Below are 20,616 nucleotides of genomic sequence, written 5' to 3' on the forward strand. Positions count from 1 at the left end.
ATATTGTTACGGTTGTGGAAATTCGCAAACCACCATTCAGGTTCCCCAGAGATCAGTTATTTCGATAAGTGTGTGTTCCAGGTTAGATTTCCCCACCGATGTATAAAGGGATTTATTTGTGTGCCGGGCTGTGAATCTTTGAGTGAGCCGTTATTCTGTTCTATCTTTTATTTCAAATAAACAACAACTCAACAACTTCCGCCCCGATATTCTGGGACGAAAACAGGATTGACGGTTGGGACGGGTCCCTCACAACGGCGTAAACAGGGATGGCGGTTACTAAAAAGATGCAAGCCTGATCACTCCTGGATTTTTCCCCCGCGCGCTGGGGAGGGAGGGGCGAATGCCCCAGACCCGATAAAAAGCTGCATTGGGTGCCGAGAAAGCAGTTGGTGAGTTGGTGGTGAAGCTAGCAGTCGGTTGGCGGTTGGAGAGCAGTCGGTTGGCGGTTAGAGAGCAGCTGAGACAGTTGGAAGGCAGTTCGTTGGAGTCGGCGGGGAGACAGCCGTGCAAAGTCGGGCGCGCTGCCAGGCCCTGGACCAACCAAGTCGAGGAGACGGCCGTGGAAAGTCGGGCGCGCTGCCAGACCCTGGACCAACCAAGTCGAGGAGACGGCCGTGGAAAGTCGGGGGCGCTGCCAGGCCCTGGACCAACCAAGTCGAGGAGACGGCCGTGGAAAGTCGGTCGCGCTGCCAGGCCCTAGACCAACCAAGCCGCCATTACAACCGCTGCCGCATTGGCAATGAGTCAGAGAGACAGACATCGAGGGTTGCCAAACAAAAGCCCGTCGAGTCGCCACCACAATGGCAAGCTAACCGGCCCGGCCTCTCGGAGCCCCTTCGGTCATGCCGGCCCTGAGGAATATTAAAGGCTTACGAGCCTGTGTCTTTTCTTTCTTGGGTTTTTGTATGAAAGTCTGTGGCGCCTTGTCTTTACGTAGAATTGTATTAAGTGCGTGCTGTAAATGAAATAGAACTCGGCTATAGGCTTTTGCTCGTGTCTTTTCCCCTATCCCTATTCATTGACTGCTTACGTGTAAAAATAAATACCCATTGTTTGAACGTGAACCTGCTCGTTGCGTCCCTTTCCTCATTGACTGCTATGGTGCGTTCGGGGAATTAACTGGCTAATTAGAGCCGATAAACGTAATAATCTCGTCTGATGGGACTTGGCGATATATAACCGCTCGGCCTCGCATACGGAACGAGCCACTTAAGCGGCTCATTTTCGTGCAGGTCCCGTCGAGGTATAAACTCCTGGTATTTCTGTTCGCGCGAATAATTAGGTACATCGATAATTCGGCGATCGACCCTGTAGCACGTGGACAGAAGAATTGGCTAGTTTATGAGGTGTTAAGGCATCCGTGACTGGATTTCGGGGTTGGTCCGGAAAGTCACGACTGGATTGCGGCCTTCAGTGGGCGCGCGACTGCGATTTGGCTAGAACGGTCATCTGCACACCGAAAGCGGCGGAAACCACAACAATATATATGTATATGTATTCATATATATCTATGTATATATATATATATATATATATATATATATATATATGTATATATGTATATGTATATATATATATATATATGTATATATATATATATATATATATATATATATATATATATATATAAAAATATATTGTTACAGATTTCCGCCCGCCAGCGTGTGGGCAGCTGCGTTTAGCCAATAGCGGCCGCCCTCGCCCACCGAACGGACAATCTAGTCGCGGCTTTCCGGATTAACGCCGAAAACCAGCCACGGGTGTGTTTTTAACCACACCACAACCTTGTCCGTACTCTACCCACGCGCTACAGGGTCCAATCGCCGAATCGTCGATTTACCTAATTAATCGCGCGGGCAGACTACCAAGAGATTGTACCTCAACGGGGCCTGCTTGGAAACGAGCCGCTTAAGCAGCTCGCCCCATTTTGGGACAACCGAGCGGGGTATTATCGCGATGCCCTGTTGGACCAGATTCTAGTATCGGTTATTTAACAACCAACTATTTATTCCGAACTCAATACGGCAGCTCAATGAGGGAAAGGACGCAACGAACAGGTCAACATTCAAATAAACCAATGTCACCCGCAGGGTGACCCATATCTTGCCAAAAGGTGACCACCTGTGACTTCTTTAAGGTCACACTGAGGTGAACAGAGCTGCTATCCACCAAGAGCGACTCCTTGAGGAATATCTGCCTACGAGAGATTCCGATGAGAATCGTTCTACAGAGTAACCATGAAAAATGTGCTTTTGCCTCATAACGTCACCAAATGATGTCATAATGTCTCAAGCTTGACATATCTAGAAAGCACTCATCGAGGTGTTCAATTTGAGGTACTACACGATATGGTTCCTAAAACTTGAAAATTTGACCTTGGGGTCAAATATGTTTGACCTGAGGCGCTAACCATGAAGGTCAAGGCCAATCGCCACCAAAAATTAATCAGCTGAGCGCCAGACCATGAATTGTATTCCCATGAAGTTTGAAGATGATCCGATCAAAATTACTCAAAAAATAAGGGTTTCGTCGACTCCCCTGATTTGCGACAAAGTGACCTTGACCTTTGACCTTGACCTTCAAAATTTTATGCGCTGAAAGGGACCTCTATAGGCCTCTGATATGCGAAGTTACAAAAATTTCCAATGATAACTGTGCTCTGCAGAGTGATTTATATGTGATTACAGACCAAATAAAAAAAAAAACATATGAAGGTCAAGACCAATCGCCACCAAAAATTAAACAGCTGAGCGCCAGACCATGAACTATATTCCCATGAAGTTTGAAGACGATCCGATCAAAATTACTAAAAAATAAGGGTTTCGTCGACTCCCCTGATTTGCGCCAAAGTGACCTTCACCTTTGACCTTGACCTTCAAAATTTTGTGCACTGAAAGGGACCTCTATAGGCCTCTGATATGCGGTTACAAAAATTTCCGATGATAACGGTGCTCTGCAGAATTTTTTATACGCGATTACAGACAAATAAACAAACAAACAAAAAAAACATACAAGCTGATTAACACATCTTGCAAAAACTTTGTTTTGGCAAGATAACAAGCACATTTATTGACAATGGCATGTATGCAGGCATGCATGTATGCAATCAGCAATCAACAGAAGCACGCATGAAATTATGCGATCAAGCAAGGCAAAACAAAAGCACGCATGCAAAAGAGCTACCACCGTCTATGTATTATGAACACACATGCACTTAACAACAGGTTTTACTTAAGGACATGGCGCCACAACGTTCATGCAAAGAAACAAGGAAAAACCCCATCAAAGACAAGGGGGGTAGACTGGACCGCTTGGGGTCTTTATGAGCACGAAGCTGTGTCGACCGCAAAGGCTCTGAGAGGCCGGGCGGGTTACCTTCACCCTCGTGGTGACTTGCTTGGGCAACCTTCGACGTCCCCTCTCCAGAGACCCATGGTTAGGCACGGTACGGCAGGCCGCGCGCCTTGGCTCCGCTGTGCTCCGATCTCTCCAGCTCCTCGCCGACTGCAGAGACTCCAGACTCCAGGCTGATCCAGCTCACAGCGCGGCTCCACACAACTGCCCACAACTCTGACACAACTCTCTTCCCTCTCCTCCACGCACAACACACAACACACTGCATTCAGCGCGCCCTTTTATCTCGAGCTCCGCCCGCCCTCGCCTCCTGCCCCTTCTTCCAGCACGCGTGGGAAACTTCCAGAAGAAGGGCGTTTTTTCTCCTGAATCAGGGCCTTTCTTTTGCCTTTGTTTTCATAGCTTTCGTTGGTTTTTGTTCCACTCGCAGGGTTATTCTCCTGCTGCGTTGGCCGGCGCAGATGTTATTCGTTGGGAGGTGGGGGCCGTTGTCTGCTTTCCTCGACGAATGCCAGGCGTCTCGCAACCGTGTGCCGAGGTGGGAACGCGGTGGCGGTTGTGGTTATGCTGGTTGTGGTAATGGTGGCGTGGCTGGCGTTTTGTGGTGGTCGTGATGGTGGTGTGGTTGGGCGGTTGTGGTTAAGGTGGTTGTTGTGAAGGCGGTTGTGGAGAAGGTGGCTGTTCGTTGTCTGTGGGGATATTGGCGCTTGTGGAGAAGGCCGTTGTTCGTTGGCAGTTGTGGAGAAGGTGGCTGTTGTGAAGGTGGTTGTGGAGAAGGTGGTTGTGGTGGTTGAAATGCGGTTGGTCCAAAATAACGATAGCAAAAGAAAAACACTACCTCAAAGATCACAGCCGAGGTACACGAATAATTGCCCTTTAGACATCGGTGGGGAAATCTATCTGAACACAGACTTATCGACATAACTGATCTTGGGGAAGCCTGAATGGTGTTCTGTGAATTTCCACAGCTGTAACAATATATCTATATATATATATATATATATATATATATATATATATATATATATATATATATATATATATATATATATATATATATTTATCCATATGTATATATATATATATATATATATATATATATCCATATGTATGTATATATATATATATATATATATATATATATATATATATATATATGTATATATATATATATCCATATGTATATATATATATATATATATATATATATATATATATATATATATATATCCATATGTATATATACATATATATATATATATATATATATATATATATATATATATATATATATGTATATATATATATATATCCATATGTATATATATATATATATATATATATATATATATATATATATATATATATATATATATATATATATATATATATCCATATGTATATATATATATATATATATATATATATATATAAGTATATATATATATTTATCCATATGTATATATATATATATATATATATATATATATATATATATATATATATATATATATATATCCATATGTATCCATATGTATGTATATATATATGTATATATATATATATATATATATATATATATATATATATATATATATATATATATATATATATATATATATATATATGTATATATATATATATATATATATATATATATATATATATATATATATATCCATATGTATATATATATATATATATATATATATATATATATATATATATATATATATGTATATATATTTATATATATATATGTATATATATATATATATATATATATATATATATATATATATATATATATATATATATATATATATATATATATATATATATATATATATATATATATATATATATGAATAACGTATCCATGAGGAACAAAAGGTTCACACATATGATGTCATCTTGGTCACATTGTTTGGCAGCCATATTGGATTTACCCGAAAACCTATGAAAATTTTCTTCTCCAGATTGGCCGGACAGAGCGAGGGGGAAACTTCACAAAATTTTCCCAAAGCCATGGGTGGACAAGTTTGTTGAGGAATAATTGATCGGTCCCATAATTTGGCAGCTATATTGGATTGAAGAAAAATATTAAATAATGTTTTTTTTCTGGAACCACGTAATTAATCGACATGAAACTTCACATTTATAATCTAGTATTGATTGTCAATAAATATTTTAAATTTCAACTTGATTGGATGCATGGTCTGGCAGGCAGAATTATTGAATTTTTTGATATGGGTTTTTTTATTTTATTTTAAATATGGCTCACTTGGCTGTGCCTGGATGAGTTTGAGGGTAGAGGGATAGCAGCTGCAAAATGAATCCTATCCAGGTTCCTCCTGATGACTTCATCTTTGCTTTCTGCTTGTTCGGATTCCTTCTGATTACTCCAATGCAGGACTGCACCTATTTGGTCTTCCATTTGATTTGAATTGAATATATTTTAATCCCTTTCTAAATTCATGACGTCTTTTTCTGGTTTATAATTGTGTTACTTCACCCCCTGTGGTGAATAATAGCGGTCATGGATTTTGCCCCCCACAGGGGGGGGAAGACCCTCTCGTGGACAGGCCCTTGATGCTCCTGTGGTTGGCAGTGAGTGCCCTGGAAGCAGGAGGGGAAAAAAGAGTCGCATTTATATGTGGGAGAATTGCGAATTTAGCTTGTGGGCTTCTCAGATAGTTCAGGTGGCAGAGCACTGGTATGGTTTTCCACAGGAGCTTCATTCAATTCCTGATCTGCACATGTACTTTTTTTCCTTTATGTATATGTATATATAAATACATACATAATGTCAGACCTCACCATTTGTGGGGAATACCCTCTTGGAAAATGTTGAGGAATTTTTTTTTTTTTTTTTTGTGGTTCAGTCTCTTGGAAGAGCGATGACACAAACCGAATCAGGACACAACATAAAGGGAACAGCAGGAGAAAGGGGAAAAAAAAACCCATCAGCAGAGCAGAGGGTGAAAGTAGACAGAGACAGAGAGGCTGCTGCCTCTCTGTCAGAATGATGAGGCATGTCATAGCAGAGAGTGAAGTCATCAGCAAATATATAAGGAGGATTTTCCAGAGAGTCAGTCAGATAATTGATGAGGATTACAAATAATATGGGGTCTAGAACACAGCCTTGGGGCACTCCAGCCTTAACCGGGACAGGAGATGAATGGGTTCCATTGAGAGCCCCACGTTCTCTTTGAGAGTGGATGAAGTCAGTACGGGAATTCAAAGTGGACTTGGACTTTGATTCCATCGGCAGACAGTTTGAAGAGAAAGGCAGGATGCCAGACTGTATCAAATGCTCAAGATATGTCCAGCAGTAGACGGCCCTGATCTTCTGTCTGATATTGAGGGCCTCCATCGATTGTTGGGAGAGTGGAAGAAGCATGTCCAAGGTAGAGTAACCAGGTCTGAATCCAAATTGTTGATCTGTAATGAGGCTGTTGTAGAAAAGGAACGAGTTTCTGTCAACTGCGATGATTGATTCCATGACCTTGGTGATGATTGGATGTATGGTAACCTAATTGGGTTGTAGCTTAGGCGATCTGTTTTTGCACCTTTTTTATGTAATGCTGTCATGTTGGCTGATTTCAAATTTCCCAGGTGGATATAGGAGACCAGTTCTGAAGTGTTAAAACATTTTTTTTAATTATAAAAAATTAATCAACAATTGAAAAAAACACGAATATGCGAAGCATGAATGTAGAAGGATGTCTCACTATATGACCCGTGAATATGCGGGGTCCACGAATAGTGAATCCATGAATAGCACGATCCGATTGTGTATGTATGTGTATATATATATATATATATATATATATATATATATATATATATATATATATATATATATATATATATATATATATATATATATTGTCACGAATTTGGAATTCGATCGCACTCAACATACAGGTTCCTTTAGCTCAGTTATGTCGATAAGTGCATGTTCTATAGATAGCTCACCTTCCATTGTTTAATGGGCAGAAATCGATTAAATGCGCTGTTATTTAATTTAATAGTTAGGGAGCGATCACAACACAAAGGAAGCCGACCCTCCCCCTCTTCTGGGAAGAGGAAGAAGAGCCCTCCCGTCCCATGATTCATGATGTCAGCAACTCCCTCCCACCCGCGGTTGTGTGGGCACGGGGGATGAGTCACGCCAGGAGCAGGGGAGGGGCAGAGGAGGATAAGGAAGAGATCCTCTAGTTGGTTGGTGCTAACCCAGTTCAGTTAGCTTTTTGCTTCGGCTTGGCTCGGGTTCGGGCTTGGTTGTTTAGCAGGCCTTCGGGTTCTGCTTGGCTCGGTTCGCTTTTTGGGCTCTGGCTTGGTTCGTCGAAGAGAGTCGGCTGCTTTGTTAATCGGAAGAGAGTTGAGCTGGTTGTTCCGCTCGAGCCGCTGGTGGTTGCTTCTTTTTTTGGTTCGTGTTGTGAGAGGCTTTGTTCATCGGAAGAGAGTTGAGCTGGTTGCTCGGCTCGGAGCTCTTTTTTCTCCGCTTGGTTCCCAGCTTTGTGCGACTCCTTGGCCTCATCTTGGAGGTGGTTCTTCGAGGAAGCGACGCATCGACGGGAAGGATCGATGCCTCATCTCACCAGCACATGTTTGGAAGCGCGAGAGGATTTGCTGGAGCTCGGGAAGGATCGCGGCTCACGGCGATTGGATCCAGCTCGCTCTCGCTGGAGCTCGGGTCTGAACAGCTTGAAGACCACACGAGGTGGAGAGGTTCGAGATAGGTTCTGGGTTTCAGCTCATCTGTCCTCCGAGTTGAAGTCCTTATTAAAGGCATCAGCCACCATTTCTTGGGTGTGTGTGTGTGCGTACGAGTGTCCGTGGACCCGTCTAATAAGTAGGAAACTGTTAAGTGCCTGTGTTGTATTTGCTTTACATTTCATAATAGAACTCGGCTGTAGGTTTTTGCTCGTGTCTTTTTCCCCATCCCCCCATCCATTGCATGCCTGTATATGGAAATAAATGTCCCCATTGTTAAATGTCACCTGCTCGTTGTGTCCCTTCCTCACATTGACTGCCATGGAGCGTTCGGAATGTTAGCTGGCTGTTTATAAGCCGATAAAACGTACATCTGGTCCGACGGCGCTTAGCGATATATAACCGCTCAGCAATCGCAAACGGAACGAGCTGCTTAAAGTGGCTCGTTTTCATGCAGGCTCCGACGAGGTGTTGATCCCCGGAATTTCTGTCTGCGCGAATAATTAGGTACATCGATAATTCGGCGATCAACCCTGTAGCGCGTAGACAGAAGAGTTGGCTGATCTATGGTGTGGTTAACAACACCCGTAGCTGGGTTTCGGCGTTGCTCCGGAGGCTACGACCGGATTGCGCGTTCGGTGCACGCACGGCCTGCATTGGGTTTAAAAGGTCGTGCGCACGCCGAACGGGCGAAAATCGACAACACTGTTGTCAGGACGTGGGATTCAAATTCATCCTTCTCCAAACTAAATTAACGGAACCGGATCAAGGGTGTGCGAGGCGACCCTCCGGTTCCATTAAATTCCGAACGTTGAAATTTTTTATTTTCGATACGCAAAATGGCAGCTCAAGGCGAGCGGGGGCAGGAGGGATTATGTTTTAATGTAGAATCCATGGCCCGGGACGGTTCTTTTTATTACAACCCCACAACGAATTGTCGTCAGTTTGGAGCAGCCTGAGCATGAACTTTGCCGGCAAACAAACTCAAAGTCGCAAAATAGCTGCGTGACCGCACCTCAGCGCAACACGGAGCGGGTTGCTATTAAGAGCACAACAAACGGCATAACACAGGGCGGGGGCTCCCAACCACCGATTCAAACCACGTGGGCGAGGCAGGCGAACATTGGCAAGCTTCAGGCACAACTGGAAGAAGAATGGAAAAAGCTGGAAGAGGAAAAACGGAAACACGATTTGGAATTGAAACAACTGAAGGAAGAGGTAAGATTAGGCAATTGGATAAGAGAAATCCGAGAACAGACGAGAGAAAGAACAGATAAATATCTGGAACAACTAGAGGAATACGGTAAGAAAACGGATGAAAGGAGAAAGCAAGCATGCAAAAGAGGTGAGGAGGCGAGAGAGGAATTTTGGGGAAAAAAACTTGTGAGATTCGGAAACATCAAAACAAAGAGACGAAATTACAAAACGAACTGAGGATGTTAAGTGAGGAAAGAAAGAGAATGGAGAATGAAACATTAAGGAACCACACTGTGCAGATCGAACAGTTAGAAGCCAAGGCAAGATTAAAGAATGAGATGCAAGAAAGAGTAATGAAGGAAACGACGAGATTGGAGAATGAGGAACAAGAGAGACAGTGGGCAAAGAAACAAAAAGAACAAGGAATGAAAGAAATTAAAAAAGAAAGACAAGAACAATTAAAGGAGAAAGCAAGGTTGAAGTACGCGGAGATAGTGAAGGAACAACGAATGAAACAGGAAAAGGACATCAGCCAATTGAAAGAAACGATGAGATTGGAGAATGAAGAACATGAGAGACGTTGGGGTAGAAAACAAAAACGATATGAATTTGAAATTAACCAACTCAAGGAGAGAGCAAAGTTGGAGTCCACAGAGATGGAAAAGCTCCAGAAAGATAACGAACAACTAAGGGGGCTCAGAGAGGAAGAACGACTCAAATGGGAAGGAAAATGGAGCCAGAAAGAAACGGAGGTAATAAACGAAGTGACGGAGAAATTAAAGGAGGTAGAGGTGACAACGACGGAGACGCAGGAATTAAAAGAAACTAAAGACGAACACACACACATGGAGTTAGCGAGGGACAATGAGGGGGAGCTCGGGGAATGTTTCGTGGCCCGGTACAAGCAGCAGGATAGCCTCCTTCAGGAACAAGGGGAGGGAATATGCCCCCCTTGAAGCAGATCGCGACCAGGTGGGTCCAGTCGTGCCAAACGAGGTACGGGGGCGAGTGCTGTGAACTGGTACACGTGGAGCTTGGGGGGTATGGAGGCCCCGGGAGCACTTGTGGTAGCACGGATCCCCAGTGCGATTGTCCCGGTGTGTGTGCTTACGAGTGTGGCGAAATGCATGTTGAAACGCGCACATAGCGTGGGTGAAAGGCCGTGTGTAAGAGGAACCGCATGTGTGAGATCGCGGTATGATAGGGAGATGACGGTTGGTATGCGAGAACACGCAACCGCGTGTCCGAGTAAAAGTGTCATGTCGAGGTGTGTAAGCGTCATAGCACGAGGGAGAGCGGGTGTTGAATGGCGACGAAGACGGCGCCAGATGAGGGGCAAAGGCCGTGTAGCGGCCGTAGCTGTTTCGAAGACCGTGCCGGATTCGCACAGCAGTGCGCGCAGGGTCCGTGCTGTGCTTCGCACGAGGCTGCCGCATGCGCGCCTGCTTGAGTGAAATCCGGTCTGGAAACGCACGCGGTGGATGTAAGCCGATCCCGCGGACGGACAGAAACTTGGCTGGAAATATGAATTTGGATCGGATGGGTTCTCCAGGCGAGCATGTATGTAAAGCTCCGTGTGGCCTGCGTCGCACATTCTGTTCGCAGAGCGTGCAAAGTGGTTTCCCCGATGCGTTACACGTGCCCCGGCTTGCGCGAGAAATCGCGCGGTTACGAGGTGCGAGTGACGTCATCGGGGATTCCGCGGCACGGGTTACGGACGAGCAGAGCACATGTGCTCGCGTGGGGAACACATCGAAACGCGAGGCCTGCTTGGGATGCGCAGGGTGATGTCGCGGCATGCATGGTTGGAATTCGGCAGAAGGGAAATCCCTGCCAGATGTTACCGTCCGAGAAGGGACAAGGAGCGCGAAGCACGAACAGCTCCCATGACGTCACGGGAAAAGAGCGCAGTTTGTGAGTTGCCGCGCTGGTGCGCATAAAAAAAGAGAGAGAAAAGCAAGCCTCGCCGTTTCGGGTATACAGGAGCCCTGATCAAGGGGTAGGAGACCCCCTTGCTTGGAGGCACAGAAAGACCACTAGTTAGGGGGATGGGTTAGAGTTAGTTAGACCGGCTTCATGGGGACATGGGTTGTTCCTCATGGAGCCTGTGGAATGGATTAGTTAGAGGGATTTTAGGATAGATTTAGAGTATGGGATTTTTGGATTTTGAAGACATGGACAGACATTGAGTGTGTAGAGGGGATGTAGCTTAGCTACGTAGTGTTAAAAGTAACGTGCGTGAGTTTAAGGGATGACGAGGGAGCACGAGGTAGCTAGGGGATTTAGTGAGAAGAATGGCAGTGTTCAGTGATGTGAGTTGAAAAATGGATTGAAACATGGTGAGGAATGAGTGTGGAACAGCGGGCCCAAGTGTGTGAGTGGAGCGAATGTGGTATGCATGGTGCGATGACTGATTGGGGGGAGGAGTGATTCCCACCCAAGGGACCCCAGGATCAGTTTAATGTTAGTTAGTGGTTATCCAAATTTACAAAAAGGAGGCCGTTTTGTTGTTGGTGTCGAGAGAAGGCACGAAACCCGTTTGGAGGGGTGCAGGAGTTCATGGCCCGGCTGGGAGCGTGGCTGTTGAACAGTGAGTATTTGTTAAGAGGGCACCCCAGGCACCGGACTAGTCGGCCAGAGTAGGCCAAGGGCCCAAGAGGGGCCGGGATAGTGTAGTGGGCACGGGCGACACTCGGAAAGGGACCCGGGGTACCAACATGTCACGTGGGCATCGGAGGGGGGCAATGCCAGAGAGGGCAACCCCCCGCATTTAAGGGAGCTGGTAGGCTCGGAGGCAGCCTGCGGGCCTGGGGGTGCCATGGTTAGAGTTCGGCAGAGGGGGAGTTCCTGCCAGTTGAGCCACGCTGCCCAGCCAGGAAATTGTGCAAGGGCACGAATGAAAATTTGAGGGCAAGGCCCAAATTTATAATGGACACCAACACAGGCGACGGGGAATCGTGGTTTTTAGAACCGATAGTTTTAAAGTGTGAGGCGTTTTTGGAAAGCCCTGGGGTAGTTTCAGGTTAATGAATGTTAGGGTAGATAGGAGATGTACCCCTTCGCACCATCCATCCCTTCGCTCGTTGTAGGCCGCTGGACTCACCTTGGTAGATCGCTGAACTCTGAGGAGGCCATTCTGAGGCTCCGTTGGGCCTCCAGACAGGACATTAGTCTCTCCCTATTCCCCTCCAAAGAGGGAACGTAGGGGTTGGGAGTAGGCTAGGTTGACAGGATAGGTTAGCCAGACAAAGACGATAAAGGGGGTTAGGGAGACAATTATAAAAGGGAAACAAAATAAGAGGGGCTAAATTTTGTTGTTGTGTTGAAAATTAAGGGAGTGGGTATGGACAGAGACAGGCAAAGGCGATAGAGTGGGGGGGAGACAGTAGGCTAGGTCCGAGCCCGCCGTCAGAGCGGCCGGCACCACCACACTCTCTCCAGACCTGATGGAACCACACCAGAGGCCTGCCAGCTTCACCTGCTGGCCTGTTGTGCTGCAGCCACCTGTTCTGCATGAGCTTGCCTTGCCATGCCTTCTTTGCCTGCCTCTGCCATGACCCCATGCCTGCTAGCCCTTGTTTGCATTTGCCCCTGTGTCATTCATTACCATGTGCGCCAGGATCATCCAGTTTTGCAAGGACTGCCCTGCAGGCAGCCTGTGCATCCAGTCCATTTTTGTGTTTTGCGACCATCTCCATCCATTCCCCTGCACCAATGACTTTGCAATGACTTTTGCCTTTTCCCTTTCACAGATCACAGTTCCTGGGTCATGGTTAGTGTAATGTAATAAGTTAAGCAAAAATTGTAAATACGTGAACCCCCGCCTGCATGTTTGTTTTAGCACATGCAATTTTAGTTAAGTTGTCCGAATGAGTCTGTGAGAGTTTGTTTAATTAGTTACGCAGCGCATTAGGTTATTTATTTTTTGGACGCGTATGAAGAAATGTCGCACTCAGGGATCCGAAGGTAAAACGTACTAGGGGAAAACTTACACATGCTGGTCACACGAAAATTTGATGACTCGGGACGAGTCTGTAAAAAGGGGAGGGGGTAGTGTTACAAATTTGGAATTCGATCACACTCAACATACAGGTTCCTTTCGCTCAGTTATGTTGATAAGTGCATGTTCTATAGATAGCTCGCCTTCCATTGTTTAATTTGCAGAAATCGATTAAATGCGCTGTGATTTAATTTAATAGTTATGGAGCGATCACAACACAAAGGAAGCCGACCCTCCCCCTCTTCTGGGAAGAGGAAGAAGAGCCCTCCCGTCCCGTGATTCATGATGTAAGCAACTCCCTCCCACCCGCGGTTGTGCGGGCACGGGGGTGAGTCACGCCGGGAGCGGGGGAGGGGCAGAGGAGGACAAGGAAGAGATCCTCTTGTTGGTTGGTGCTGGCCCGGTTCAGTAAACTTTTTGCTTCGGCTTGGCTCGGGTTCGGGCTTGGTTGTTTAGCAGGCCTTCGGGTTCTGCTTGGCTCGGTTCGCTTTTTGGGCTCTGGCTTGGTTCGTCGAAGAGAGTCGGCTGCTTTGTTAATCGGAAGAGAGTTGAGCTGGTTGCTCGGCTCGAGCTGCTGGTGGTTGCTTCTTGTTCTTGGTTTGTGTTGTGAGGCTTTGTTCATCGGAAGAGAGTTGAGCTGGTTGCTCGTCTCGGAGCTCTTTGTTCTCCGCTTAGCTTCCGTCTTGGTGCGACTCCTTGGCCTCATCTTGGAGGTGGTTCTTCGAGGAAGCGACGCATCGACGGGAAGGATCGGCGCCTCATCTCACCAGCACATGTTCGGAAGCGCGAGAGGATTTGCTGGAGCTCGGGAAGGATCGCGACTCACGGCGATTGGATCCAGCTCGCTCTCGCTGGAGCCCGGGTCCGAACAGCTTTAAGACCACACGAGGTGGAGAGGTTCGAGATAGGTTCTGAGTTTCAGCTCATCTGTCCTCCAAGTTGAAGTCCTTATTAAAGGCATCAGCCACCATTTCTTGGGTGTGTGTGTGCGTACGAGTGTCCATGGACCCGTCTAATAAGTAGGTAACTGTTAAGTGCCTGTGTTGTATTTGCTTTACATTTCATAATAGAACTCCGCTGTAGGTTTTTGCTCGTGTTTTTTTCCCCATCCCCCCATTCATTGCATGCCTGTGTATGGAAATAAATGTCCCCATTGTTAAATGTCACCTGCTCGTTGCGTCCCTTCCTCACATTGACTGCCATGGAGCGTTCGGAATGTTAGCTGGCTGTTTATAAGCCGATAAAACGTACATCTGGTCCGACGGCGCTTAGCGATATATAACCGCTCAGCAATCGCAAACGGAACGAGCTGCTTAAAGTGACTCGTTTTCATGCAGGCTCCGTTGAGGTGTTGATCCCCGGCATTTCTGTCTGCGCGAATAATTAGGTACATCAATAATTCGGCGATCAACCCTGTAATGCGTGGACCGAAGAGTTGGCTGATCTATGGTGTGGTTAACAACACCCGTAGCTGGGTTTTGGCGTTGATCCGGAAGCTACGACTGGATTGCGCGTTCGGTGGACGCGCAGCCTGGATTGGGTTGAAAAGGTCGTGCGCACGCCGAACGGGCGGAAATCTTCAACAATATTCATATGAATGAGGTCAATCTGCTGAAAATGTATGATTCATGTGACCTTGATCTTTTGACCTATTGACCTCAAAAACAAAAGGCCTCTACCAGGTGGTTACATGTCGTGAAGATCAGATTATGATTGCGACCTGTAGGTGATAAGCAGACAGAATAATGGACCAGATTAACCAACATACAGCACTTGCGAATCTTCAATTTTGCAAGTGACAACCAGACCCAAATGCAATACTCTCTTCTCTGGTGAAGGTAATATTTCAGACACCAGAAAAGTGGAAGAATGCCAGTGAGTAAAATGTGTATGATTTCACTGCCAATTTATATGATTTGAAAAATTCACTAAAGTTGCAGTTGCTGATTAATGGAATGTTTAATCAAATGAGGAAGGAGAACTTGTTAAACCCTACTCTTGTAGGAATGTCAGATAATTATCTGTCAGAATGTCAGATAATGTTGGAATGTCAGATTATAATCAATCATTTGATCATGATCAAATGTCGCAATTTTCAAATTTGTCTTGCGCTTTTCATTTTAATGGATTGTGAGATTTTTCTGCTGTCAAGGAACCTCTTATATATAAACATTTTAGTGTCCTTGTTTATTCACAGATGTGTAACATTTTTCCTTTCATCATGAAATTACCTGGACCTCAACAAGAAGTCTTTTAAAAAGGGAAAGAGCTGGAGGCTTTTGTGAAGGAGGTAATTCTAGAACACAAAAAGTCACGACAGCAAGCGAAGCCTCGTGATCTCATCGACGCATACCTTGACAAAAGTGATGAAGTGAGGACACTATAAAGAATGGGATAAATGTTACATTATGCCACTATTTATTGAAATTGTTTTCAAGCATTTAATAATATATTATTACGCTAACCCCCGCTTTAGCAGGGAAAATGGCCTTTAAATGCGTGTGTGTGTGTGTGTGTGTGTGTGTGTGTGTGTGTGTGTGTGTGTGTGTGTGTGTGTGTGTGTGTGTGTTCATGAGGGGTGGGGGAGAGGGGATGGGAAGATGATGGGGTAGGAGATAGAATTAAGGCCTCAGCACAGTTTACATTTGCGGTAAGGAAATAGCTTTCTCTTCCTGTTTTTAGATTAATGGTTAGTGCGAAGTCGTCCTTCGTATCACCGCTGAGGGGTGGATTAGCCCAATTTAGTGCTTAGTGAGGTTAGGATGTCTTATCCCATGTTTCTGCTGTCTTACAACAGTTTGGACCAAATCTGGTAAAAGTGTCATGGTGCCAGTGATTGGTCAGGTGTCAGGCTCATCAGGTGTCAGGGCTTCATCAGCTTGGTAAGTGGGGGGAAGATTGCTGCTGTGGCATCTAGCCATTGATTCGCAGATGATGGACAGTGCTGATCCCACCCAAGTGGAATTGAGGCTGGATGGGGAGAGGAGAAGATGGGTCCCTCTCTCCCGCTGGGCTCTTTCGCTACTCTCATCCTGGCTACACCGTCTCTGTTCGCACTGCATCGTTAACTGTTTTCGAGCCTCACCAATAGTAGAGGAAGTGCATGCCCAATGGGGATCTGTCCACAGTCAAGAAGAACTCCCAATCCAACATACGGAAGCAATTTTGGACGTGATTGACCATAGAATGTAGAAAGAGAAATCTAAATAAGTTAATTGGAGAAAAAACAATGACGTCATCAAAATTATGTTTGACAACAAAGGGGTGGAAATGATCAATATCGAGAAAATACTACAACAGAACGAAGTGTGGGGTAAACTTCCAGAAACAATGTAACAGAGAGAGCCATCAAGAATTGTGGACACTTTACGAAATGCAATTAGGGGAAAAATCTTCAACTCTTAGGAGACTGTGCAATCTATAGCCATAGAGGAATGGTTAAATAACACACATCATTGTAATTGTGAACATTCCGTGTTAAAAGATCCACATCATAAACACATTATCATAGGTGATCTCAGAATAGTGAAAAATAGAAAATGACATGCATTACTTACAAAAGGACCGAATTATGGAGAAAATAAAAGGATTAATTGGAATAAAGCAATGAAACTTACAATGATGAGACTGATGGAATAGATGAGAGAACAAATTGATAACCACAAAGTACCCAACACACAAATGGCTTTATGGTTGGAGGAGGTAGAGAAACAAGTAAAAAGGAGAATTGTTGATTTGAAAAGAAAAGTTTGAATTAATTATCTGAAAGTAATTTTATACAATGTAGTGACAAGTCATTATTTAAAACCGCTTCAAACACAATCTGTTATTGTTCCAACTGACAAAGCATGTGGATGCAATTTTTTTCCAAAATTAGCACAATGGGTTTAAACTTTAAAGGGTGATAAAAAGATAAAATGTTGCCAATTAAGCTTGATTGATAATTCACTTGAAAAAAGTAAATGTTTTTAGCATAAAGCACGATGTATTGTTATAACCCTTTAATGGGAAACCAACATAGGCCAAAAGGCCAACTTGGGCCAAATTGGGCAAAATTTTGTAGAATCCTCAATTTTCATCCGATTGACTTGAAATTTGAAGAGCATTTGCATATGAGGTCGCTGAATTCAACCACATATTAATTTTGATGTAAAGATAGGCCATAAGGTCAAAATAGGCCAAAAGGCCAAATTTTCTAAAATCTTCAATTTTTATCCGATTTTTAGGTTTCAGTACAGTTGCATGCTTTGTCTTTGGATCTGTGTTTACAAACACCACTTTCCTACTGAATTTTTTCATAGGTATGGTCAAAATTCGGTAATCAGCTTCTTGTACACTAAGTCCACGATGGTTCAAGAACACTGACACAAATGTCTCAAAATTGTCTTTATGTCTGTATCTTTGTGTTCTCTGCAAGTTTGTTTAAGCAGTTACCAATTCCTTTCTCACTTTTGGTCATTTTTGCAGCAACATACATTACGCAAGCACATGCATCAACAATATACTGCAGGTCTATATTAGCATGCCATACCTTCAGTATGGTCTGATTATATGGATTGACACAATGTTCTGATAGGGTTTTCGAGAGTACAACAGTTTTACCTTTCTGAGATATATGAAGAACTTCTATGTAGCGATTTGGTTCAACCTTTGCCTTATTCAACAAATCCCCAAGACTCATTCGGTGTATCCGCATTGGCTAACAAGGCTTCCGTTGATGTTTTGACCTTTTTACACCGAACTTCAGTTTGTTCTGGTGTTTCATCGACCTGTAAGGCTTTCATTGATGCCTTAACCTTTCGATGCCGAACTTCAGTTTGTTCTAGTTTTTCATCGACCCGTAAGGCTTCCATCTTCTTTTTCTTATGCCTGGTGTTGGCTTAATGGGTAGGGTGGCGGGCTTTGGATCCCGCTCAGCTCTTGAATTAATATCATGTGGGGTTTACTCGGCCTGTCATCCTTCTGATGTGGGCAAAATTAGTGACAGCATGCTGGTATACTGTGTCAGAGTGGCGACCCGTCCAGGATTGTGCCCAATAGCCAAGGAGACTGCTTAAACTGCACCAATGCTCTGCACAGAGTATGGTCCCAATTTCCTCCTCCTCCTCTTTTTTCTTCTTATATTATTATTATTATTATTATTATTATTATTATTATTATTATTCTGTATGCTAAAGATTTATGAGATTCTCGAGATTATTGCATGTGCAGAAATTAAATAAAGTCATGAACGCTGGTGTATCCGGGTGTTTATTAGTATTGAAATGTACCCAGCGATTCATAGCAATGATGAACAGGCATTCGATATTTGATAATATGAGTTTGGAATGTGAATAAAAAAAAACTTTATCATTAAGAAATCGTTGTGGCTTGTTCCAAGTCAAGGCATGGTTGAGCAGGTCAAAAAACATGGCAGCTTCAGACCCCGGCGAGGTTACCCAGGAGACGCCTTAAGATCCCATCGAGAGCGGTGACCGAGGATGCGACTGATAAAATATGTAATTAAATAAGGCCATTAATTATCTTCAATGGGGGTGTTTTAATTAACCCAAATACCCAAGTTTCAATCTTGCACTTCCTTGGAGTTTTATTCAGATGCATGCAAAGTTTCAGGCTGATAGCTTTCATGGTTTGGAGTATGTCGGAGACACACATACACACATTGACATCTATTAGTCTAGACACTACATGAATTCAAACTACTGACAAAATTTCATTGGTTTGGTGCAAAGGGGGAGAACAGTGGACATTACTAGTGCTTTTGGGAAGAGGGTAGGGTGAGCAGTGGAGGGGAATGAAGATGTTTGGAGGATAGGAATGAACAAACACTGGCCACAATTTCACTTTTTGTCAAGACCTACTAACAGACATCAACATCACTATGCATGTGTGTAATCACCCATCCATGCGTAAGAACCTACCTTATAAACCCTTCCCTTCTTTACTCTAAGAATCTGTCACTGTCCATTCTGTTGAAAAGCTCTTTTGCATTTATTTTGTTTGCACCCTTCATTGTCTTAAACATATCTATCTCAATCCCCCATAATTGCAGCCTTCATTGTGATCTTGTGATTGCTCCATCTCCAGACCCAGCACATTGAAATCTCACGTCTATGCTAATCTATGTACAGTATTGTATCTCCATGACTCCGTGTCTGTCTTTCTTTTAATATTTGTGCAAAATTTACTGGAAACCAAGGAATTAAAAATATATATAAAATAACCGAAAACATTTTCAAAAGTGGAGCACGAAAAATAGTCAATGAGGAAATGAGAGGCTTGTGAATAAACAGAAAGCATTTTTTTTCACTTTTTAATTTGTTTCAGGAATCCAAGAATTCTGAAGAAATCTTCAATGAGAGAAACCTGATCGCAGTGGTGATTGACTTGTTTATTGCTGGCACAGAAACAACAGCGTTGACACTTCGATGGGCATTTCTCTACATGATGGCATACCCTGATGTCCAAGGTAGCATAGTATGACAATATTTGATCCTAATAATTTACAAGTTGTTGATTCAAAATATTTTTTGCTTTGCGAGACAAAAGGCACTTTTTTGTCATTGCAGAAAAATGTTGGAGGGAGATCAACAAGGTAGCAGGTACTGATGCTTTGCTGAGAATGGACTTGCGTTCTAGCATGCCATACGTTGAAGCCGTTCTGCATGAAGTCCAACGAGTATCGAACATAGTCCCATTAGGTGTCGGACATTATACCACCCACGACATCACCATCAACAATTATCATGTTCCAAAGGTAGTGTTTACAGTGTCTCTGCTTGAAGGCATTTGCACTGTTTTGCATGTCATTGCAACTCTATTTGTACACCATGTGACTTATTTACCTCTGCCACCAAAGGTGGGTGGAGGCTGTTTTCACCGCTGCATGTCTGTCAGTCTATGTTTGTTACTTGTCAAAATAAATTTTTCCAAGTATGTTTATTTCTTTGTTTGTCTGTGAGCAGGATATCTCAAGTTATGGACTGGTTCAGACGAAACTTGGTGGACAGGTTGAGTATGCGATGACGAATTGATTGGATTTTGGTGAACATCCGGATCCCAGTACAGCACTATAATTTAAAAAAAGTGATTCATCACCATTGAGAGATAGGGCCAAAGCCATCTACAGTACAAATAGCATGATATCTCATACAGTTGTGAATGGATTCGGACAAAACTTGGTGGATGAGTTGTGTCGTTGACATGAAGAACCTGATTAGATTTTGGTTCAGGTACGGATGCAGATCTGGCCTATCAGTGAAAAACAAAACGTAAACTGTTCATCCTGCAGAGGCGTGCGCTGTTCTGAGTGCCGTTCTAGTTTGACTCTATGTTTTGGC

At 43.8% G+C, this 20,616-nt stretch overlaps 1 pseudogene across 1 annotated transcript in view; it reads left to right on the forward strand.

The window, feature by feature from the left end:
* Nucleotides 1-20,616, forward strand: part of LOC147024571 (cytochrome P450 2J2-like) — a 94,966-nt pseudogene that overhangs the window by 55,074 nt on the left and 19,276 nt on the right. Inside the window, exons 6-9 of the transcript XR_015059654.1 lie at nt 3,788-3,895; nt 15,474-15,647; nt 19,604-19,745; nt 19,846-20,033. The product of XR_015059654.1 is annotated as a cytochrome P450 2J2-like (transcript). The remainder of the gene's footprint in view (nt 1-3,787; nt 3,896-15,473; nt 15,648-19,603; nt 19,746-19,845; nt 20,034-20,616) is intronic.

Source organism: Eptatretus burgeri, chromosome 6, assembly GCF_056783735.1.
Source record: "Eptatretus burgeri isolate ZD-2024b chromosome 6, Ebu_testis_v1, whole genome shotgun sequence".
NCBI classification, from domain to species: domain Eukaryota; kingdom Metazoa; phylum Chordata; class Myxini; order Myxiniformes; family Myxinidae; genus Eptatretus; species Eptatretus burgeri.